This window comes from Ranitomeya imitator, chromosome 4, assembly GCF_032444005.1.
Source record: "Ranitomeya imitator isolate aRanImi1 chromosome 4, aRanImi1.pri, whole genome shotgun sequence".
In the NCBI taxonomy this organism is placed as follows: domain Eukaryota; kingdom Metazoa; phylum Chordata; class Amphibia; order Anura; family Dendrobatidae; genus Ranitomeya; species Ranitomeya imitator.
The window spans coordinates 369312626-369337990 of record NC_091285.1 but is presented as its reverse complement, the minus strand read 5'-3'; the positions used below and the strand labels follow the sequence as shown (position 1 = coordinate 369337990).

At 41.6% G+C, this 25365-nt stretch overlaps 1 protein-coding gene across 1 annotated transcript in view; it reads left to right on the top strand.

Annotated features, from left to right (window-relative positions):
• Positions 1-25365, top strand: part of HGF (hepatocyte growth factor) — a 240991-nt gene that overhangs the window by 68507 nt on the left and 147119 nt on the right. The gene's annotated exons all lie outside the window — the stretch shown is intronic.

Genomic DNA, 25365 nt, shown 5'->3' with positions numbered 1-25365 from the left:
AATATCATTCTGCACCTGTCAATAAGAAGATATAGTGTCTTTAAAGGTTGGAGTCCTTCTGGTAAACAATATTCTAGTTTCCAATCATAGTTACACCCTTCCTTAACAGCATAATCTAAAATGACTCAGGCCAAACACAAATGTCACTTTCTCTCCAATCAAGTGTCCATCACAGCACCTGGCAGATTGGATTTCATATTGATGTTAAACTCAATATTTTGTTTAAACCATTCATAGTAATCAACCAGGAAATGCATCCATATTAGAGGAATCAATGGAGTTACTTTGAAGTGACAAGAAGACTGATGTGTTATTGCTTGTTTCTTATGTTTATCAAAGCCTGTACATGGAATGTACAAGCGGCTCGAAACTAGGAAATGACTTGGCATTCATCAGCTAGAAGACAAATACATTTACAAAATATTCAATTTGAAATAGAGGGAGAATAGAACATATGCTTTCAATTTTGCAGAAAAAAAAATAATTTTGTGATAAATTACTTGTACAGTAGGCTGTTAAACTGTGAGCTAAGTGCAATATATGGAAGCTTAGTTTGACTTTAATGACAGCATTCTGCTTTGAACACAAACAGGAACTAATGTTAAAAATATGTAGTAGAAGTGTTTTATTGTTAGGGCATAGCCAATCAAACCAATTCACGCTGGCCCGTTAACTATGACACTGCATCACATGCTTGCAAGAAGAATAACAATGTGGAAGTTGAGTACATAGAGAAACAAAGGTCAATCAGCAAAAATCCAACTTGATATAAGTTGATGCCACCAGCAGTAACACCTCATTTCAGGACAGAAGTTTCTCCTTCACTCAATGTTTTTCTTTTTATTATCAGGATGCCTGTAGAAAGTAGAGTACTGTGTAGATGTATACTATCTGTGAATTAATAGTTTGGGGGTTAATCTAAGTAAGAACACTGATGACAATATATCCCTTAATAGTGCACATGATTATCTCTTAAATGGAATACGTCAGCAGTTTTTATTATGTAATCTCAGAGCAGCATGAGTGAGAAAAAGAGACCCTGATTCTAGTGATGTGTCGCTTACTGAGCTGCGTGATATTTTAATACAATAAGTGCTTTGACAGTAGAAGAATATCGCTACAAAACAAACTGCCTCCTGCCTCCTTGTCCAACCATGCCTCAAGCACAGATGAGCAGCTTTCTGTCAATATACATTGTGCACAGAAATCTGTTAATCAGTGGTGTGGATTAGACAGGGCTCAATATTCTGAGCTCCTCTAGGACTGCAGCAGAGAAAACTGTAATTCTGTCATAACTGCAGTAAACTAATCTAATGCTTGAGTAGTAGCTGACTAAGGATAAGGCCTCTTTCACGCTTCCGTCTTTTTCCTCCAGTCGAATTCTGTCGATTTTTGAAAAAACAGGGTCCTGCAAATTTTTCTGCAGGATCCTGTTTTTTCCCATTGACTTGTATTAGCAACAGATTGTAACGGATGGCCATCCGTTTCATCCGTCGTGCACTGGATCCGTCGGAAAATAGTGGTCCGTCGGGCGGAGAAAACGTTTAGAGGAATTTTTTTTGCACTCGGAAAATTTCTCAGGTCCTGTGTTGCCCGTCGTTGGCTATAATGGAAGCCTATGGACGCAGGATCCTTCGCTGACCGTCAAACACAGGATTCCAGTGACGTATCCCTTTTTTCATTCTGAGCATGCCTGGAAGGATTTTCTAGTCTGAGAAAAAACACAACTCTCTCTCTCTCTCCAGAATTTTATGCATTAAAATACAGGTACTTCCGAATTCGACAGATCCGTCAGTTTACTGGATGCGTTACATCCGTTTGTCAATCTTTTTACAATGTCCATTGATATGCGACGGACGTTGTCCAATGCATTATGACGGCCGTATCAAGACGGAAGTGTGAAAGAAGCCTAATAGGTAATGTTAATAACTGTAACTGACCCTGCCAATTCCTGTACAGACTAGAGATCCTCAACATGCAGTCCTATTGGTTCCTATGAAAGCTGAGACAGTCCTAACCATGAGCTAGAAGATAGTAAATTGGACCTTTGCTTCCTTAACCCCTTTCTGACATTATACGTTCTATCCCATCGAGGTGGAGTGGGCCCGTATGCCCACCGATGGGATAGTACGTCATAGCGATCGGCAGTGCTCACGGGGGGAGCGCATACGATCGCGGCCAGGTGTCAGCTGACTATCGCAGCTGACATCCGGCACTATGTGCCAGGAGTGATCACGGACCGCCCCCGGCACATTAACCCTCGAAACACTGCGATCAAACATGATCACAGTGTTCTGGGGCATAGGGAAGCATCGCGCAGGGAGGAAGCTCCCTGCGGGCTTCCCTGAGACCCTCGGTACAACATGATGTGCTCGCATTGTACTGAGTGTCTCCTCCCTGCAGGCCCCGGATCCAAAATGGCCATGGGGCTGCATCTGGGTCCTGCAGGGTGGTGACTTATCAGCGCCTGCTCAGAGCAAGCGCTGGTAATCCTGCAGCCCTGCATGTCAGATCACTGATCTGACACAGTGCTGTGCAAAGTGTCAGATCAGCGATCTTACACTATAACATGATGCCCCCCCCGGGGAAATGTTATAGTGTAAAAAAAAATATTCACATATGTAAAAAAAAATTTAAAAAATCCTAAAAAAAAAATATATTGTTCCCATAAATACATTTCTTTATCTAAATAAAAAAACAAACAATGAAGGTACACATATTTAGCATCGCTGCCTCTGTAACGACCCGACCTATAAAACTGTCCCACTAGTTAACCCCTTCAGTGAACACCGTAAAAAAACGAGGTAAAAAACGCTTTAATATCATACCGCCGAACAAAAAGTGGAATAACACACGATCAAAAAGACGGCTATAAATAACCATGGTACCGCTGAAAATCATCTGGTCCCACAAAAAACGAGCCGCCATACAGCATCATCAGCAAAAAAATAAAAAAGTTATAGTCCTCAGAACAAAGCGATGCAAAAATAATTATTTTTTCTATAAAATAGTTTTTATCGTATAAAAGCGCCAAAAAATAAAAAAAATGATATAAATGAGGTATCGCTATAATCATACAGACCCGAAGAATAAAACTGCTTTATCCATTTTACCGAATGCCCCACCCGAAAGAAATTCATGAATAGCTGGTTTTTGGGCATTCTGAATTACAAAAATCGGAATAAAAAGCGATCAAAAAATGTCACATGCTCAAAAATGTTACCAATAAAAATATCAACTCGTCCTGCAAAAAACAAACCTCACATAACTCTGTGGACCAAAATATGGAAAAATTATAGCTCTCAAAATGGGGTTTCGCAAAAAATATTTTTTGCAATAAAAAGCGTCTTTTAATGTGTGACGACTGCCAATCTTAAAAATCCTCTAGAAAACCCACTATAAATAGTAAATCAAAGCACCCTTCATCACCCCCTTAGTTAAGGAATAATTAAAATATTAAGAAAATGTATTTATTTCCATTTTTCCATTAGGGTTAAGGCTAGGGTTAGGTTTAGGGCTAGGGTTAGCGCTAGGGTTAGGGCTAGAGTTAGGGCTAGGGTTAGGGCTAGGGCTAGGGCTTGGGTTATGTTTAGGGTTAGGGCTAGGGTTAGGGCTAGGGCTAGGGTTAGGGCTAGGGTTAGGGCTAGGGTTAAGGCTAGGGTTAGGGTTAGGGCTAGGGTTAGGGCTAGGACTTGGGTTAGGGCTAGGGTAACGTTTAGGGTTAGGGCTAGGGTTAGGGCAGGGTTAGGGTTAGGGCTAGGGTTAGGGATAGGGTTAGGGCTAGGGTTAGGGCTAGGGTTAGGGCTAAGGCTAGGGTTAGGGTTTGGATAACATTTATGGTTGGGATTAGGGTTAGGGGTGTGTCAGGGTTAGGGGTGTGGCTAGGGTTATGGTTGGGATTAGGGTTAGGGGTGTGGTTAGGGTTGGGATTAGTGTTAGGGGTGTGTTGGGGTTAGTGGTGTGGTTGGGGTTAGGGGTGTGGTTGGGATTAGGGTTAGGGGTGTGTTTGGGTAAGGGTTTCAGTTAGAATTGGGGGTTTCCACTGCTTACGCACATCAGGGGCTCTCCAAATGCAACATGGTCTCCCATCTCAATTCCAGTCAATTTTGCATTGAAAAGTCAAACGGCGCTCCTTTCCTTCCGAGCTCTGCCATGCGCCCAAACAGTGGTTTACCCCATATATGGGGTATCAGCGTACTCAGGACAAATTGCACAACAACTTTTGGGGGCGAAATTCTTCTCTTACCCTTGGGGAAAATAAAAAAATGGAGGGGAAAAATCATTTTTTGTGAAAAAATATGATTTTTTATTTTTACGGCTCTGCATATAAACTTCTGTGATGCACTTGGTGGGTCAAAGTGCTCACCACACATCTAGGTAAGCTCATTAGGGGGTCTAGTTTCCAAAATGGTGTCACTTGTGGGGGGTTTCAATGTTTTGGCACATCAGGGGCTCTCCAAACGCAACATGGCGTCCCATCTCAATTCCAGTCAATTTTGCATAAAAAAGTCAAATGGCGCTCCTTCCCTTCCGAGCTCTGCCATGCACCCAAACAGTGATTTACCCCCACATGTGAGGTATCGGCGTACTCAGGACAAATTGTACAACAACTTTTGGGGTCAAGTTTCTCCTATCACCCTTAGTAAAATAAAACAAATTGGAGCTGAAATAAATTTTTTGTGAAAAAAAGTTAAATGTTCATTTTGAAGGATTACCCCTTCCTCCCACGTCACCAATCCGTGACGTCACTACACAGGTCCAGCTCTCCGGCGCCCCCTTTGTCTCTCAGGTCAGTAAAGGGACTGCACCTAGAGCAAATGGCCGCCGGGGAGACTGCCCTGTTACCCACCCTGGGTATTCTAAGATTCGCAATCAGAGTAAAAGGATCAGCCCAAAATTAATTTATGATTTAATTGCCTTAAGGGCGCACTAGATAATTACAAGAAATATACAATCACAATATATCAAGAGTTACAGTCAGAGTACAATATAACAACAATAATACAAGGCTTAAAGGTATAAAGCTGGAGGTCAATTTACCAGGTCGAAGGTCGCTTGTGGAAGCCGGGGGGCATAGCATTCCGCAGGTCCAAAAACTTAGTTGCCGGGCAGCCCCCAGAAAGCATGTGCTTGCTCCCCTCTGGCTGGCATACCCTGTTCCTTAAGATGTCATCATCATCATCTTCTTCTGTGGAGTGAGTCCCTCCCAGTGACCTCAGCGTCTTCTTATACCTGGCTGAGCCCCCCTGCCTGCAGCTGGGTGGGCTTAGCAATCTCCACCCCCTCTGTCTCCCTGCAAGATTTATTCCAATATCTAATAAATGGGATAACTTCTCTCAGGATGATCGGATCAGCACACGGGCAGTACCAGCGCCTGTGGTTTGTTCTGCCGGTCGTACTGGGATCAAACCTGGACCCATTCGGTCCCTGTGGGAGGCTGATCCCTATATCTCGGGTTTCAGACCTTCCACCGTCACGGGAGTCACACTGTTGGATGCACAATTTCTTTAGGGTAAGGAGAATATTTTTTATGAGCCTGTACCTCGGACGATGCGTCCATAATTCACAATTCCAGGTTGGAGACGGTTTGGCTGGGCTGCCATAATAGATGTGTATCCAGTGGCCACTTGGCATGCGTGTTTTAATTAAGCCCCCAAGCATTTCCAAGCCCCCTGGTGGCGTGGTTTCCTCATGGGGCTTTGAACTACCGTCTACAGTTTACACTGAGCTCAGCCCGTTAGCATACTAATAGGAACTCTATTCATTAGCAAAGGTGGGGGCCAGGAGCACTCCTGTGTCCAGGAGACAAAATGGAGTCACGCCAATCTGATAGCATGCCTGTTCCAAGATGGCGGCTGTTCCCTCATCACATTCATTTTTTTTTAAACATTACAAAAATTCCTGTGAAACACCTGAAGAGTTAATAAACTTCTTGAATGTGGTTTTGATCACCTTGAGGGGTGCAGGTTTTAGAATGTTGTTACACTTGGTTATTTTCTATCATATAGACCCCTCAAAGTGACTTCAAATGTCATGTGGTCCCTAAAAAAAAATGGTGTTGTAAAAATGAGAAATTGCTGGTCAAATTTTAACCCTTATAACTCCCTAAAAAAGAAAAATTCGGGTTCCAAAATTGTGCTGATGTAAAGCAGACATGTGGGAAATGTTACTTTTTAAGTATTTTGTGTGACATATTGCTGTGCTTTAAGGGCATAAAAATTGAAATTTGGAAAATTGTGACATTTTCTAAATTTTTGCCAAATTTCCGCTTTTTTTTACAAATAAATGCAGGTAATATCAAAGAAATTTTACCACTATCATTAAGTACAATATGTCAAGAGAATAAAATGTCAGAATCACCGCTATCCGTTGAAACGTTCCTGAGTTATAACCTCATAAAGGGACAGTGGTCAGAAATGTAACAATTGGCCCAGTCATTAATGTGCAAACCACCCTTGGGGGTAAAGGGGTTAAAGGCCGTTTTGAGCACTTCATATTCCTCCTAAATAACTGGAGGACAGGACAGAGTATGCATTACCTAGAAAAGGGAAAGTGTACCGAAAAAGGAAAGATCCCAGAGAGAGAAAAATAAACAACGAAATACAAAATAAAGTATAAAGCACATACCGTTAGATAACATGCAGCCAACTTCCTGAAAAGAAACAGAAGGTAGGTGCACAGAACAGAAACAGCAGAGACAACCTCCAGCTGTAACTTCACTGACTGCCTTTAAACTACTGCAGAATGGCTGAGCATTCATTAAATACTATGTCCAGCAGAAAAACAGAATATATAGCCGCATCCAAAAGGTGATAAGGCATGAAAACCCCTGAGTTATTTAAACTAAACAGACTGCAGACAGAATAACAGAACCTAAGCACTTGAAGAAAAAAGTGTGTCTGCTGTGGTTCGGCAGTAAGAGAAACCAACCGCGCAACTCATGCTCAAAGTAGAGAATGACAAGGCTTTCTGTCCCTACTTCATGTTGCTGTCAGACTTCATAGCAAAAACCTGCTGAAAGATTAATTGTAAAAAGTTTTGAGTATTGTGGTGGTTCCTGTTTGAACGTGTAATATGCGATATAGGGAACTAGAAGTAAACAGTAAATAAGCATTTCTTGTGAATTCATTTTTGCAAACTTATCTTACCACCTTTAAAAAGTCATCAAGAAGTTCATACAGATTTATAAATTGCAGCATTTTCCCTTATGCAGCAATGGATATAAATATGTATTTCACTGAATTCTTTGTTTTTTTCTTATTGATCCATAAAACTTTCATTTCTAAAAGTTTAGATTAGACCCAGATGCAAACTTTTGGTAAGTTAACACATGTAGACATGTGAAGGCTGGCCTATTCTATGTTATCCTTAATCCAACTTTAAGGGCATGACCAAGTACATATAGGAGTGTCTAAGGGCAACTAGAATCATTTGTTTGAATAAAATAAAACAGTACTGTAAAACAAAGCTGGATATTCAATCATGTGCAGTTTACAGCCAAGGGGACAGCATCATGAGGCATTTCCCAGATGAATCATTTCTGCTTCATGGTTTCCTTTTAAATTTGATCATTATTCAAAGGGACAGATACTTTTTTTTATAATCTATGAGTACTCATAATTCTCTTTTGCAGACTCCCTTTCAACAAAGAATTTAGCAATATAGTTATATCTGCGAACAGATTAAATGCTAAAGAATCTCAAGTTGGATTTCGAAACATAAACCTGACATCTGATATTAAACAGTGAACACTTACACACAAGACATGGATCATCTTACAGTTACTGAACCTGTTGTAGCTTTACACTGAAGAGAGAGATATATGTCATGCAAACTAGAACTGGCAAAACTTGCTGGATTGGGGATATATACTGAAAAATACTAGCAATAGAATGCAAGTATAACCAACTCATTAGGAAACCCTTTAAATTCTCTAGATTTGGGCAAATTAAGTTGCAAGATCTGGTCCATCCGCCACATCAGTAATATGTTACTGCTGGACGGAAGCCCTGAGAATCACTTCCTATCTCCCAGCAAGGGTTGCCAATGATCCAATAATTTCAGGGCAATCCATTAAAAAAATTGCTGGGCACTGCTCCTAATAGCCAGTTTCCTACTCCACACTGATGAGGGGCAAATACCCCGAAACAGCTGTCTGTGGATGGATACCATGTTTTGGCATAGGTGGTTTTCCTTTTTGGATGCGGCCCTTCCCGTGGTTGTTCCTTCCCGGTGAAAGACCTGGCTATTTATTGCTTGCGTTGAGAAACACGTGATGGTGTCTCCGCGGCTTTTGTATATGCACTAAAAAAATTGAGGCATAAGCAAAATAAACGTATTCATATTATTTAGACTGTAATTATCATTATTTTACAGGTCACAGTGAATACAGCTCATGTCAAGATATCAGAATTATGGGCTGTATACATATATCACTTATAATCATAATGGATTTGATGGTTTTTCAATGTGTTCGTAAAAAATATTGTATGCCCATGATTTTTGGATAAGCTGTCCAGAAAAAATGAAACGTCAAGTTGGCAACCTGATATGGTGCTAAGCTTACAAATCAAACGAAGAGTTATGAATGCCATCAAGTAGAAGGCAGTAGTCAGGGCTCCCACCCATAGACAACAAATTACTGACATGGCCAATGGACTGAGTCTTGTGAAGTGATTTGCACCAACTTTAGTAATCTTGCAAATTTTTGATTTCATGTAAAACTATATTTTCCCCGAAGCGACATGTGAGTGACCACAACATTAGCTGATATTCATATGCTGATCAGCAGGCAACTGTTAGGCTACGTTCACATTTGCGTTGCGTCAGGCGCAGGTTCGGCGACGCATAGCGACGCATGCGCCATGCGCCCCTATATTTAACATGGGGGCGCATGGACATGCGTTGTCTTGCATTTTGCGATGCATGCATCATTTTTAGCACAAGTGTCAGGGCGCAGAGGACGCAGCAAGTTGCATTTTTTTTGCATCCAAAATCAAGCCAAAAATGGACGCATTCATCACAAAACAATGCGTTTTTGCATGCGTTGTGCATGCGTTGTGCATTGCGTCGCTGACGCAACACACAACAACGCAAATGTGAACGTACCCTTAGGGGTCGAGTTCCCACCTCAACACAGGGTGAGTCTCGAACCATCTCCGCTGTGGTCCCTCATTCTTCTCCAGCCGCAGTTGATCCTGCTCAGTGGAGACATTGGTCTCAGCGTCTGGCTCAGCTTGATACTGTGCGGATGGTTACTGCTACCTTTCCAGGCTCAGCTATTGTAGCCAGTACTGGTCATCGGTGAGCAGATGTCACTGGGACTAAGTCCTGCTTTTCTCTTTCTGAGAATGCCCAAGGTAAGACCTCTCATTGGAGGTCAGGGGTCGCATGTTCAGGTACTGCAGCAGCTCCCATTGGTCCTCTAGGAAGGTCCTGAAGTTGCTCAGGTATTGTGGCAGCTCCCATTGGTCCTCTAAGAAGGTCCTGAAGTTGCTGCAGCTATAAAAGGTTTGCATGGCCGCATGGCCATGCGCTAGTATCAGCTTATGAGAAAGGGTTTACATGCAGAGTTATAGATATCGCTTACAGTAAACAAGTTTACAGTGACAGACTGGTACAGAGGGGAGAGGACCCTGTCCTTGCGGACTTACATTCTATGGGATAGTGGGGAAGAGGCAGAAGGTAGGGGCGAGGCTCTGGCGATGGCGAGGCGGCGGCTCTGGCGATGGAGAGGTGGCAGATCTGGCGATGGAGAGGTGGTGGCTCTGGCGATGGAGAGGCGGCAGCTCTGGTGATGAACAGGCCGCAGAATGGTTATTGCAGGCTGTAGGCTTTCTTAAAGAGATGGGTTTTCAGGGCTTGTCTTAAGGATCCAAGGGTGGTGGATAGTCGGACGTGTTGAGGCATGGAATTCCAGAGGATGGGGGATATTCGGGAGAAATCTTGGAGGCGGTTGTGTGAGCTTTAGCTACTCAGTGGTCTTGTCTGCTTGTGGTCAGGGTCCGGCTGAAATAAGCCACTAGAATACCGGCACCTCCGGTGAGGAGTTTGTATGGTGAATTCAGGGCTGGCGTAAAGCCATTAGAATTCCCGCTCCACCGGAGAGGAGGTGTTTGTGTGCTTGCTACTCCCTGACACTAATTGCTTTTGCTCTGTTAGGCAGCTGTGTTCCCCTGTGACACTAACAGAGCACAGCGTTTTCTCTTCTGTGCGACTCTGTGAAGTAACAGAGATCGCTTTTACCGCCATATTGTGCCGCCATTTGCTAGCAGCAGGTTTGTCTCCTGCACGGTGGAGCCCGGGCTGCGAACGCACCAAAAATAATATCTAAATATACTCGGTGCGTGCCTCCAGCCCTAACAGCAACTGAATGGTGCAATGGGATTGTAGTTTGAGGGTATCTCTATGAAATTGAATGTCTTCCTGTGTCAATATATTTTAGTTGCTAGATTCAAAATCATAAAAGTGAGATGTGCATGCACTGAAAAGCAGAGATTCAGCAAGTCTTTTTAATAAAATACAAAGAAAACTACCTTGTGCTAGATTAAATGTACTGGTTTCAGTGTATCTACAGATAGAGTTGGATTCATTTTTTAATGAAATTCATCTGTCAACAGGATTTTACCCCCAAAAAACTATACGTACATGTAGCTCAAAGACAAATCCAGCAATACCTTCATAAATTCAGGCTGTTCCTTCATTACTGATATTCAAATTAGGCTGTAGATCTGAAGCCTCATTAAATTTAGCTTCTTTCTCTGCCCAGCACCACCTCCTCCTGCTTGACTGACACCATCAATGATGTGATGTGTAGCTTCAGGTTAAGAAGTGAGTCAGTCAAGAAGGCATAGTTGGTGCTGGGCAAAGGATACGCTGGAGTAACAGAGGCTTCACATCTACAGCCTCATTTGCATATCAATTAAAACACTAAGATTTCCGTAATGGGAGAATAGACAGTGTAGGTAAAGGTAAGTATAGGTAAAGGTATGGCAGCATTGCTGGACTTGTCTTTGAAGGTGCTACAGGTGCATATAGATAGTTTGGTGTGTGAAATCCTGCTGATAGACTCCTTTCAAATCCTGTGTAAGATTTACCGCAATTCATAGTTTTTGTGCTATCAAAGCATCTGTGGATTTCACGGTCTGTGCTAGATACACATTTTAGTAAACCTCCAGCTGCAAAGATTTTTATAGCTTTTACAAATCATTTGGAATTATTTTGTGTAATAACAAGAAGCCTAAGCCTGTGGATCCACCTTGTAATAACAGTCTTATTGTTATAAAGAAATTACATACAGAAAAACATTAATTTTCTAGCTTAAATTCTGTGCAGCTGTGGATTTACTAGACTGTTTCTGTCATGATTTTTGGTAGAAGTTCGGAACACAAAACTATTTTCTGGTTATTCACTTAATGTCAGTAAAATAATCATATTGTGGCCTCACAACAAAAAAGTATGCAAGAAAAAAATGAAAAAAGTGATTTACAATTTTTAAAAAAAATATTCCATATAACCGCATGTACTGATAAATTGCTATTAACATTTTCATAGAATTTACTGAGGGACTTCGAGTTCAGTAGGTCTTTCAACATAGCTAACGCCAGGGAACATCTTCCAAATGGAGGTCCTGCCTTCTTTAAATATAAATGATTGTAAAACACAGAGTCCATTAGTTGCCTCCTGTAGCTAGGTTTCCTTTTTGTACCTTCCAGCTTCTGTCTGACACCATTTATAAGCTTTACTGACTTACATGCATCTGGAATTTATCAAATTGTGAAGAATAATCTTGCGCCAGGGATTTGCTCTTGCATCTTTAGATCACTGAGTTGCATTGTATATATTTAGTGAGATTTATCAATACTAGGCAGAGCCAAAATTTGGCACTTGCTGCTAGCAGCCAGTCATTTTTCAGTTCCCATCCTTGCTCATCATTGTGTCTATTTAAAAAAAAAATAGCCATAATGTAAGTGATTTCTATGAGAAAATGCTGCATTTTTCTTTTGTACTAGTTTAAATAACTGTCTCCCATTGTGTGCTTGTTATTGGTGCAAGATGCATTGCATATATAGTCCTGGATAGTCAAACGGGGCAGCTCAGTGGTTATCATTATTGCTTTGCAGCGCTGGGGCCCTGGGTTCAAATCCTACCATGAACAACATTAGTACGTTCTCCTTGTGTTTGTGTGGGTTTCCTCCAGGTTCTCAATTTTCCTCCCACATTGTAAAGACATACTGATAGAGAATCTAGATAGTGAGCCAAAATGAGGACAGCAATGATAATGTCTGTAAAGCTCTGTAACATAGGATGGTGTATAATTAATAAGTAAGCATAATAAATAATTAATAAATAAGCATAATAAATAAGGGTTTAGGTGTTGTGTGCCTTTACACAGATATGATTGAAATGGTCTACTGCGCAGCAATATAGTTTTAGTTACCTATTAATTATTTCACCAATTTTTTAAAATATTGGGAGAGAAATGGTTGTTATCTGGCAGTTTTCTTGGCAGTTCAGAGTTGAAATTTACAATGACTAAACTCAATAATGATAACTACCAGCTTTAGAAGTTTAAAAATGTTGAAGATGTTTGAAGATGTTTCTTTATCCAAAGATGACTTTGTGGGAGGTGACCACTACAGAAAGGCCACAAGGTAATGATCAGGAATGGGAGAAGAAAAACAGACCTGCAAGGGCTACTATCAGCTCACTAGTGGAGCTAGTCCAGCTAAGCTAGTCCAGCCAGCTAATTCACATAAGACATGAAGACACAGGGAAAGGAATGTGCGAGGCGCTGAAAAGGCCTCATTGCTGTTAAGGAAACTGTAGAAAATGAGACTTAGCAAAGGTATGGATATGCAACAGCATATAAAAAATATGAAAAGAAAAGATATAAATGCAATGCTGAAAGTGATGGCAAAGCTGAGGTCAGTCGATGAAGATATTAAAGACAGCCAAGCCATGTAGCAGCCATGATGTTAAGTAGTTCATCATATTCATATACTGCCCTAATTAATGCAATGGAGACAAGACCTCAGGTAGACTTGACACTAGAGTTTGTAAAGAACAGACAAATAGATGAATTTCAAAGAAGAAAGGAACTTGTGCGGGACTCTTCAGAGAATGACTGTGAAAAGGCTTTTAAAGTCACAAATAAAAGACCCTACGGTTCAGAGACAAGAACATGTTTCAGATGTAATAAACAATTTTTAACCACATAATGTTATATACCTAATGTTAAAAAGAAGAATTAACTGGGTAGAAAGGCAAAATGAGCAATTGTAAGTACACAACGCTATATAATATAATGACTGCAATATATTAAGTGCATAAAATGATTATTGTAGTGCTTCTTTAATGTTACGCAGTAGGTGTATTTTTAAAGTGTAATAATGGAGCACACATTAGTACATATTACTCTGAACAGATCCTGACATACATGCTGGGTTACATTAGTCAAAAAGAGTCTAAAGTAGTTTCCCTTTTGCCTCTTTTTTCAGATAGTTCTATTAAAAAATGTATATTCTAAATGTATCCCTTTTCAGTGACATTTTTGGGGGGCAGATGGCACTATATAGCATGTAAATAAAGGTCTAAAGGACAGATGCGCCTCTATGTAAACTACACATTGTTAGGGCTGGCGGAATGCACCGAGTCAATATAGATGTTATTATTGGTGCGTTCGCAGCCCGGGGTCCACCGTGCAGGAGGAGGACCTGCTCCTAGCAAATGTCACTATATGGCAGTATAAGCGAGCTCTGTTACTTCACAGAGTCACCGTGATAGAAAAGCACTGCGCCCTGTTAGACTTCACAGGAGCACACAACTAACTGCTGAGCTGATAGCAGTCAGTGGTCATGCAGTCAGAGAAGCACACAAACAATTCCTCACCGGAGGTCCCGGTATTCTAGTGGCTTATTTCAGTCGGGCCCTCAATACATGTAAACTAACTCCTCACCAGAGGTACCGGTATTCTAGTGGCTTATTTCACCCGGGCCCTGACCACAAGCATACATGACCACACTGGTGCAAAGCTCATGACAGAGATTGATACTAGCGCATGGCCATGTAGCCATGCGAACCTTTTATAGCTGCAGCAACTTCAAGGCCTTCCTAGAGGACCAATGGGAGTTGCATCAGGACCTGAGCGTGTGATCCCTGACCTCCAATGAGAGGTCTTCCTTTGGGCATGCTCAGAAGGGAGAAAGCAGGACTTAGTCCCAGAGGCGAGTCCTCGCCGCTGACCAGTACTAGCTATAATGGCAGAGCCTGGAAGAACAGCAGTAGCCAGACTCAGAGTATCTGCCTGAGCCAGATGCTGGGACTGACGTCTCCGCTGAGCAGGTTCCAATGCGGCTGGAGAAGAATGGGAAACCACAGCGGACATGGCTTGAGATTCCCCCTGTGCAGAGGTGGGAACTCGAGCCGTAACACATATATCACATTTTCTCCTACGCTTTAAAATTATAGCACCATAATCACAAAAACAAGATATGCAACTATATATACATACACACACATGCATATATAAATAAATGCACATGTCTAAGCAGTATATGCAATCACACATGTAGACATACACAAATATAATGAATGCAATGCGTCCTCCTGGTTTTTTTTACATTACGTGGTGAACAACCAGGTTCCCTAACAACTATGGCTGCTATAACGATAGTTACAGAATATCTCAAACAATATGATTTCTAGACTGTAATAGTTAATGGCTCTTATCTTTATGATATATTTTACCCTCATAATTATCCTTTAGCTAAGGGTATGACAGAATGATCCATCATGTAATATAAGTAAATAAATCTATACATTTTTAAAACTATCAAACTTGGCCTTATAATATAGTGACATTATAAACAGGTAACAAATAGATATATCCCAGGCAACCATTGCATTTTGGAAATTGTCCATGTTTTGTTTTTGCTAGACCACATTCCTTTTAGGAGAGTATATAGTAGAAAATACTTCTTTTAAGTGTATAACAAATAGCAATTCTTTAAGTTCTTCTGCAATTGCACTACTCTATGGATTTAATAAGCCAATTTGTGTATTTACGAGGTAAGGAAAAATAGATCGTTTTTGAACTACAGCTGATTCTAATTACACAAATCTTCTATTTTAGGAGTGCTGCCTTCATTTTTGTTTGTATATTGGAGGATTGGTCTATGCCTGGGAGGCTCTGCACTCCTGCCCTCCTTGCTTTGATGGTGCTGTGTTGATTTTATCTATCTATCTAGAAATTCAAAGAAATGGAGGCAGCACACCATTTAATTTGAAAAAGTAGAAGTGCTTATGTTTAATGGCCCATCACAGGAGGTTTCGGCCCACACTGAGCCTGTTTCAAGCCTTGATGGGCCATTAAACAGAAGCACTTCTACTTTTTCAGATTGAATAGTGTGCTGCCTCCATTTCTTTGAATCTATGCATAAGCTTTGGTGCCTGGGGGGCTCTGCACCCTACACTGTGCTTTTTCTTTGTGCTACTCTTACTTTTTGTATTTTTTTATCTATCTATCTATCTATCTATCTATCTAGAAAAAGAAAACAAAAAGCAGCACCAAAAGAAGACAGAGGGTGCAAAAAATCCTTCCAGGTATATACCAAACCTCATGCTATTGTCCAGAAAGATGAAGGCAGCACTCCAGTAGAAAAAATAAGAGTATTTTATTGGCCCATGTGCGACGTTTCAGTCCAAAGTGTGGACCTTTCTTTAGCCTGGTCCAAAATTAATATTGATTTTCATTCTAAAAGTCTTTCTGTAAATTTAATCAATCTCTGTAATTCTCTATCAGGAGTGGACACTAACAGCACCTGGCCTCTGTACAAGAAATGTGTTTGGGCCCCCTCCTTTTATAGCAAATAAGCTACATATACATATATATATATATATATATATATATATATATATATATATATATATATACAGTGGGGCAAAAAAGTATTTAGTCAGTCAGCAATAGTGCAAGTTCCACCACTTAAAAAGATGAGAGGCGTCTGTAATTTACATCATAGGTAGACCTCAACTATGGGAGACAAACTGAGAAAAAAAAATCCAGAAAATCACATTGTCTGTTTTTTTTTTACATTTTATTTGCATATTATGGTGGAAAATAAGTATTTGGTCAGAAACAAAATTTCATCTCAATACTTTGTAATATATCCTTTGTTGGCAATGACAGAGGTCAAACGTTTTCTGTAAGTCTTCACAAGGTTGCCACACACTGTTGTTGGTATGTTGGCCCATTCCTCCATGCAGATCTCCTCTAGAGCAGTGATGTTTTTGGTTTTTCGCTTGGCAACACGGACTTTCAACTCCCTCCAAAGGTTTTCTATAGGGTTGAGATCTGGAGACTGGCTAGGCCACTCCAGGACCTTGAAATGCTTCTTACGAAGCCACTCCTTCGTTGCCCTGGCGGTGTGCTTTGGATCATTATCATGTTGAAAGACCCAGCCACGTTTCATCTTCAATGCCCTTGCTGATGGAAGGAGGTTTGCACTCAAAATCTCACGATACATGGCCCCATTCATTCTTTCATGTACCCGGATCAGTAGTCCTGGCCCCTTTGCAGAGAAACAGCCTCAAAGCATGATGTTTCCACCACCATGCTTTACAGTAGGTATGGTGTTTGATGGATGCAACTCAGTATTCTTTTTCCTCCAAACACGACAAGTTGTGTTTCTACCAAACAGTTCCAGTTTGGTTTCATCATACCATAGGACATTCTCCCAAAACTCCTCTGGATCATCCAAATGCTCTCTAGCAAACTTCAGACGGGCCCGGACATGTACTGGCTTAAGCAGTGGGACACGTCTGGCACTGCAGGATCTGAGTCCATGGTGGCGTAGTGTGTTACTTATGGTAAGCCTTGTTACATTGGTCCCAGCTCTCTGCAGTTCATTCACTAGGTCCCCCCGTGTGGTTCTGGGATTTTTGCTCACCGTTCTTGTGATCATTCTGACCCCACGGGGTGGGATTTTGCGTGGAGCCCCAGATCGAGGGAGATTATCAGTGGTCTTGTATGTCTTCCATTTTCTAATAATTGCTCCCACTGTTGATTTCTTCACTCCAAGCTGGTTGGCTATTGCAGATTCAGTCTTCCCAGCCTGGTGCAGGGCTACAATTTTGTTTCTGGTGTCCTTTGACAGCTCTTTGGTCTTCACCATTGTGGAGTTTGGAGTCAGACTGTTTGAGGGTGTGCACAGGTGTCTTTTTATACTGATAACAAGTTTAAACAGGTGCCATTACTACAGTTAATGAGTGGAGGAAAGAGGAGACTCTTAAAGAAGAAGTTACAGGTCTGTGAGAGCCAGAAATCTTGGTTGTTTGTTTCTGACCAAATATTTATTTTCCACCATAATATGCAAATAAAATGATAAAAAAAACAGACAATGTGATTTTCTGGATTTTTTTTTCTCAGTTTGTCTCCCATAGTTGAGGTCTACCTATGATGTAAATTACAGACGCCTCTCATCTTTTTAAGTGGTGGAACTTGCACTATTGCTGACTAACTAAATACTTTTTTGCCCCACTGTATATATATACAAGCCTTTCCTGGACCAAAACATCGCCACTTTGGTATATTAAATAGCACTTATTTTCACCTTTAAACTGGTGTGCTTCCTCCATTTTTTTGTCATTTATACTGAGGTTTAGTTGTTGCTTTGGAGGCTCGGCACCCAGATACTCTGTCTGCCTGTTGCTTCTTTTTCGCTCTTTTTTAATTTATATACAGTTGTGAACAAAAGTTTACATACCCCTGCAGAATTTTTGCTTTCTTGGCCTTTTTTTTTCAGAGAATATGAATGATAACATCAAATCTTTTTCTCCACTCATGGTTAGTGGTTGGGCGAAGCCATTTATTGTCAAACTACTGTGTTTTCTCTTTTTAAATCATAATGACAACCCAAAACATCCAAATGACCCTGATCAAAAGTTCACATACCTTGGTGATTTTTACCTGATAACATGCACAGAAGTTGGCACAAATGGGTTTTAATGGCTACTAAAAGTAACATCCTAACCTGTGACCTGTTTGCTTGTAATCAGGGATCCAGACAGACGCTTGCATCTTTCATCCAGCCACTGAAGTTTCTGGATTGCGAGTCATGGGGAAAGCAAAAGAATTGACAACGGATCATTTGGAAAAGAGAGTTGAACAGGAAAGGGCATACAAAAAGATATCAAAGGAATTGATAATGCGTTCAAACTGTGATTAACAAATGGAAAATCAGGGCCTCTGTAAAAAACAAAACCATAGTCAGGTAGATCAACAAAAATGATGTCCACAAATTCCAGGAAAATTGTTTGGGATGCAAAGAAAAACCCACAAATAATATCAGCTGAAATACAGGACTCTCTGAAAACTAGCATTGTGGCTGCTTCAAGATGCACAATAAGGAAGCACTTGAAGAAAAATGGGCTGCATGGTTGAGTCACCTGAAGAAAGCCATTACTGTGCAAATGCCACAAAGTATCTAGCCTACAATACGCAAAACAGCGCAGAGACAAGCCCCAAAACTTCTAGAACAAGGTCAATTGGAGGAATGAGACCAAAATTGAATTTTTTGGCCACAACCATAAACGTTACATTAAGCAAGGCCTATGATGAAAGGAATAACATTCCTACTGTAATGCACAGAGGTAGATCGCTGATGATTTGGGGATGTGTGAGCTACAAAGGCACAGTAAACTTGGTCAAATTTGAAGGAAAGCTGAATGCAGCATGTTATCAGCAAATACTGGAGGCACATTTGCACTCATCAGCCCGAAAGCTGTGTATGGGATGTACTTGGAGATTCCAACATGTCAACAGTCCAAAACACAAGGCCAAGTTGACCTGTCATTGGCTACAGCAAAAGAAAGTGAAGGTTCTGGAGTGGCCATCTCAGTCTCCTGACCTCAATATCATTGAGCCACTCTGAGGAGATCTCAAGCATGCAGTTCATGCTAGACAGCCCAGGAATTTACAGGAACTGGCCAGACTTTTTGCCAAGAAAAGTAGGCAGCTTTACCATCTGAGAAAAATAAAGAACCAAATCCACAATGACCACAAAAGACTTAAAGCTGTCACTGATGTTAGAGGGGGCAATACATGGCATTAAAGGGAACCTGTCACCTGAATTTGGTGGGACCGGTTTTCGGTCATATGGGTTTCGGGTGTTTGATTCACCCTTTCCTTACCCGCTGGCTGCCATGCTGGCTGCAATATTGGATTGAAGTTCATTCTATGTCCTCCGTGGTACATGCCTGCACAAGGCAATCTTGCCTTTCCTACCACTTTTTTTGCCATGAAGGCCTGCTGCACAAAGTCTCCTCTTAACAGTTGTTTTAGATATGTTTCTGCTGCTAGAACTCTGTGTGTAACCTGCGATTTCTGAGGCTGGTGACTCGGATAAACTTATCCTCAGAAGCAGAGGTGACTCTTGGTCTTCCTTTCCTGGGGCGGTCCTCATGTGAGCCAGTTTCTTTGTAGCGCTTGATGGTTTTTGCAACTGCACTTGGGGACACTTTGAAAGTTTTCCCAATTTATCGGACTGACTGACCTTCATTTCTTAAAGTAATGATGGCCACTTGTTTTTCTTTACTTAGCTGCTTTTTCTTGCCATAATACAAATTCTAACAGTCTATTCAGTAGGACTATCAGCTGTGTATCCACCAGACTTCTGCACAACACAACTGATGGTCCAAACCCCATTCATAAGGCAAGAAATTCCACTTATTAAACCTGACAGGGCACACCTGTGAAGTGAAAACCATTCCCTGTGACTACCTCTTGAAGCTCATCAAGAGAATGCCAAGTGTGTGCAAAGCAGTCATCAAAGCAAAAGGTGGCTACTTTGAAGAACCTAGAATATAAGACATAATTTCAGCTGTTTAACACTTTTTTGTAGATAGATAAATACAAACACAAATGACTGCTACCAAATGCATAGTGTCTCTGCGCAGCATTTTCATAGAATATTCGTTGAAACTAGGCTAGTCAGGAGGAAGGTTGTCCTTTGTATTCAGGTTCATTATTATCCCTTCTAATGCTTATAATTATTTTGGATTAGTTCCAGACTGTTTTATAGGGAAAGATGATTTTTCATCAGTTGGTCCTCTTATTGGTTGTACTAATTTTATTCAGGTGTCTTCTGTACATTTGTTTTTATTGTAAATGTGTTTTGTAACATGATGTAATTGATGTAGTCATGTGTTTGTCTTTTCACAAAGGTGTACCTGGCAATTACTGGATCTGGTGTGCATGGTTTGAGTGGGAGGGTCCATTTGTGACTCGCCTACTTCAGCCGGCGTCACTTCCCAGTTTGCTAGACCTGTAGAAGCGCTGGTAGAGCGCGAAACAGCTGTTGTCTTCCCCTGCTCACTTCCACTATGTCCGCACTCCCCCGAGCCGTGAACACGTCATGATGGATTTTTTACCTTCAATAAAGGTTTGATCTACGCAATCTGGTGAGTGCTGCCGCAGTTCTTCTTTTTTCATATTTATACTGGATTGTTTGTTTTTTCGTATGCGAGCACCTCCAGTTACTGAAGCCCTACACCCACAAGTGACTGTGTTCTTACCAGTACGTTAGATTCAGGCTGTGCAGCAATACTTTTTTTTTTTCTCTTCATTGATAAGACATAATTTCAGCTGTTTAACACTTTTTTGTTAAGTATATAATTCCACATGTGTCAATTCATAGTTTTGATGCCTTCAGTGTGAATGTACAATTTTCATAGTCATGAAAATACAGAAAAATCTTTAAATGAGAAGGTGTGCCCAAAATTTTGGTCTGTACTGTATATCTGTATATTACATAATCTCCTCTCCTTATGTATATTGCCACCCTTTACTATATAGTGCTCAGTCTTTTTATGTACAGCATTGTTCCTTACATTCTCATTATGTTTGTTATTTACATCGCCCTCTTCTTTATTCCATACCATCCTTTCTTTTCAGATATAAACTTAAATGACTGCTGATGGAGCATGGGAAAGCTTATTTTCTAATTGAGAAGGCTGATGGACTGGTCTTCTAGTCAATGGCTGCTCTATTAGCAGTGATTTTACATCTAAGAAAAGAGGACTATGTAAAAAAGAGAGGGTGCTGTGATTAACAATAATGAGAATATACGGGGCAGTCCTGTACATGACAACAGATGATACTATGTAATAATAGGTGACGCTCCAAGTAATAACAAAGGTTGCTATGTAAGGGACGGTGCCATGATTAACTAGGGAGGATGGTATGTAATCAGGGATGGTGTTATATATAATAAAAGAGGAAACTATGTAATGCAGCCTTAAAAAATAATAAAGTCAAATATATTGTATATAAACATTTTTCTCCCAAATAAAAAATCCCCTGCACTGCACCTCTGAGTACAAATATGTACCCCACCATTAATATATTAGCCACACACCATTTAAAATATAAACTAATAAGCTGCACTGTGACCTCCATTAACTGAAATCTCCGCCTGCCAAGTAATATAATTTAATCAGTCTCTGTGAGTCTCCCCAATTCATTTGAAGGCTTTGTGCACACATTGCTTTTTGCTGTCGAAAAAAGCAACATTTTACAGTACAAGGAAAGTGAATGAGATTCATGCACACATCACTTATTTTTTCTTTGCAGAATTGCAACAGATTAACCCCTTCCCGACTTTTGACGCCACGTAGGCATCATGAAAGTCGGTGCCAATCCGACCTGTGATGCCTATGTGGCGTCATGGAAAGATCGTGTCCCTGCAGATCGGGTGAAAGGGTTAACTCCAGTTTCACCCGATCTGCAGGGACAGAGGGAGTGGTACTTTAGCCCATGGCTACGATCGCTCTGATTGGCTGTTGAAAGTGAAACTGCCAATCAGAGCGATTTGTAATATTTCACCTAAAAAACTGGTGAAATATTACAATCCAGCCATGGCCAATGCTGCAATATCATCCGCCATGGCTGGAAACACTGATGTGCCCCCCCCCCCACTGCCACCGATCTCCCCCCCAGTCCTCCGTTCTGTGGTCCGCTCCCCTCCGTTGCCCTGTTTGCTCCCCCCTCCTCCTGCCCGCCCCCCATGCTCTTGTGCCACCCACCATTCTCCGACGCCCGCCCGTGCCCCGATCCCTCCCTCATACTTACCGGGCCTCCCGGTGTCCGTCCGTCTTCTCCCTGGCCGCTGCCATCTTCCAAAATGGCGGGCGCATGCGCAGTGCGCCCGCCGAATCTGCTGGCCGGCAGATTCGTTCCATGTACATTTTGATCACTGTGATAAAACCTATCACAGTGATCAAAATAAAAAAAGTTAATGAACCCCCCGTTTATCACCCCCATAGGTAGGAACAATAATAAAATAAAGAAAATATTTTTTTTTCCACTACAGTTAGAACTAGGATTAAGGTTAGGGTTAATGTTAGGGTTAGGCTTAGGGAATGTGCACACATATTCTGGTCCTCTGCGGATTTTTCAGCAGCGATTTTTATAAATCCGCAGTGCAAAACCGCTGCGGATTTATCGCGGATTTACTGCGGTTTTTCTGCGGATTTCACTGCGGTTTTCTATTGGAGCAGTTGTAAAACCGCTGCGGAATCCGCAGAAAGAAGTGAAATGTGCGGAATGTAAACCGCTGCGTTTCTGCGCAGTTTTTTCCGCAGCATGTGCGCAGCGTTTTTTGTAAACTCATGGGAAACTGCTGCGGACCGGCAGCGGTGGAAACGCTGTGGATCCGCAGTGTTTTCCGCATTGTGTACACATACCCTTAGAATTAGACTATGTGCACACGGTGCGGATATGGCTGCGGATCCGCAGCGGATTGGCCGCTGCGGATTCGTAGCAGTTTTCCATCAGGTTTACAGTTCCATGTAAACCTATGGAAAACCAAATCCGCTGTGCCCATGGTGCGGAAAATACCGCGCGGGAATGCTGTGTTGTATTTTCCGCAGCATGTCAATTTTTTGTGCGGATTCCACAGCGTTTTACACCTGTTCCTCAATAGGAATCGGCAGGTGAAATCTGCACAAAAAACACTGGAAATCCACGGTAAATCCGCAGGTAAAACTCAGTGCCTTTTACCTGCGGATTTTTCAAAATGGTGCGGAAAAATCTCACACGAATCCGCAACGTGGGCACATAGCCTTAGGGTTAGGGTTGGAATTAGAGTTAGGGTTGGAATTAGGGCTAGGGTTTGAAATAGGGTTAAGATTAGGCTTGTGGTTAGGGTTATGGTTAGGGTTAGGTGTGTGTTGGGGTTAGGGTTGTGGTTAGGGGTGTGTTGGGGTTAGGGTTTGGATTAGGGTTAGGATTATGGTTAGGGTTGGGATTAGGTTTAGGGGTGTGTTGGGGTTAGGGCTGTGGTTAGGGGTGTGTTGGGGTTAGGGTTGTGATTAGGGTTATGGCTAGAGTTGACATTAGGGTAATGGGTGTGTTGGGGTTAGTGTTGGAGTTAGAATTGAGGGGTTTCCACTGTTTATGCACATCAGGGGTCTCCAAACGCAACATGGCGCCACCATTGATTCCAGCCAATCTTGCGTTCAAAAAGTCAAATGGTGCTCCCTCCCTTCCGAGCCCCGACGTGCGCAAAACAGTGGTTTACCCCCACATATAGGGTACCAGCATACTCGGGACAAACTGGGCAACAACTATTGAGGTCCAATTTCTCCAGTTACCCTTGTGAAAATAAAAAACTGCTTGCTAAAACAATTTTTGAGGAAAGAAAAATTATTTTTTTTCTTTTCACGGCTCTGCGTTATAAATTTCTGTGAAGCACTTGGGGGTTCAAAGTGCTCACCACATATCTAGATAATTTCCTTTGGGGGTCTAGTTTCCAAAATAGGGTCACGCGTGTTTTTTTTTCCTGTTTCCCGCAGACCATTCCATCAAAGTCTGCATTCCAAAACGTCACTACTTCCCTTCTGAGCCCCGACGTGTGCCCAAACAGTGGTTTACCCCCACATATGGGGTACCAGCATACTCAGTGCAAACTGGACAACAACTATTGGGGTCCAATTTCTCCAGTTACCCTTGTGAAAATTAAAAATTGCTTGCTAAAACATCATTTTGAGGAAAGAAAAATTAAAATTATTTTTTTATTTTCACGGCTCTGCGTTGTAAACTTCTGTGAAGCACTTGGGGGTTCAAAGTGCTCACCACATATCTAAAGGAGATAAGTTCCTTTGGGGTCTACTTTCCAAAATGGGGTCACTTGTGGGGGATTTCTACTGCTTAGGCACATCAGGGGCTCTGCAAATGCAACATGACGCCCGAAGACCATTCCATCAAAGTCTGCATTCCAAAACGTCACTACTTCCCTTCTGAGCCCCGACGTGTGGCCAAACAGTGGTTCCCCCCCACATATGGGGTATCAGCATACTCAGGACAAACTGGACAACAACTTTTGGGGTCCAATTTCTCCTGCTAATCTTGTCAAAATAAAAAATTGGGGGCTAAAAATAATTTTTGAGGAAAGAAAAATGATTTTTTATTTTCACGGCTCTGCGTTATAAACTCATGTGAAGCACTTGGGGTTTTAAAGTGGTCACTGCACATCTAGGTTAGTTCCATGGGAGGTCTAGTTTCCAAAATGGGGTCACATGTGGGGTAGCTGAAATGTTTAGGCACACAGGGGTTCTCCAAACGCGACATGGTGTCCGCTAACGTTTGGAGCTAATTTTTCATTCAAAAAGTTAAATGGCGCTCCTTCCCTTCCAAGCCCGGCTGTGTGCCCAAACAGTGGTTTACCCCCACATGTGAGGTATCACTGTACTCAGAAGAAATTGTCCAATAAATTTTAGGATCCATTTAATCCTGTTGCCCATGTGGAAATGAACAAATTGAGGCCAAAATAAATTTTTTGTGAAAAAAAAGTACTTTTTCATTCTTACGGATCAATTTGTGAAGAACCTGGTGGTTCAAAGTGCTCACTATGCATCTAGATAAGTTCCTTGGGGGTCTAGTTTCCAAAATGGGGTCACTTGTGGGGGAGCTCCAATGTTTAGGCACACAGGGGATATCCCAACGTGACATGGTGTCTGCTAACGATTGGAGCTAATTTTTCATTCAAAATGTCAAATGGCGCTCCTTCCCTTCCGAGCCCTGCCGTGTGCCCAAACAGTGGTTTACCTCCACATGTGAGGTATCAGTGTACTCAGGAGAAATTGCCCACTAAAGTTTAGGATTGATGCATCTTATCCTGTTGCCCATGTGGAAAAGAACAAATAGAGGCTAAAAGATTTTTTTTGTGAAAAAAAAGTACTTTTTCATTTTTACGGATCAATTTGTGAAGCACCTGGGGGTTCAAAGTGCTCACTATGCATCTAGATAAGTTCCTTGGGGGGGTCTAGTTTCCAAAATGGGGTCACATGTGGGGGAGCTCCAATGTT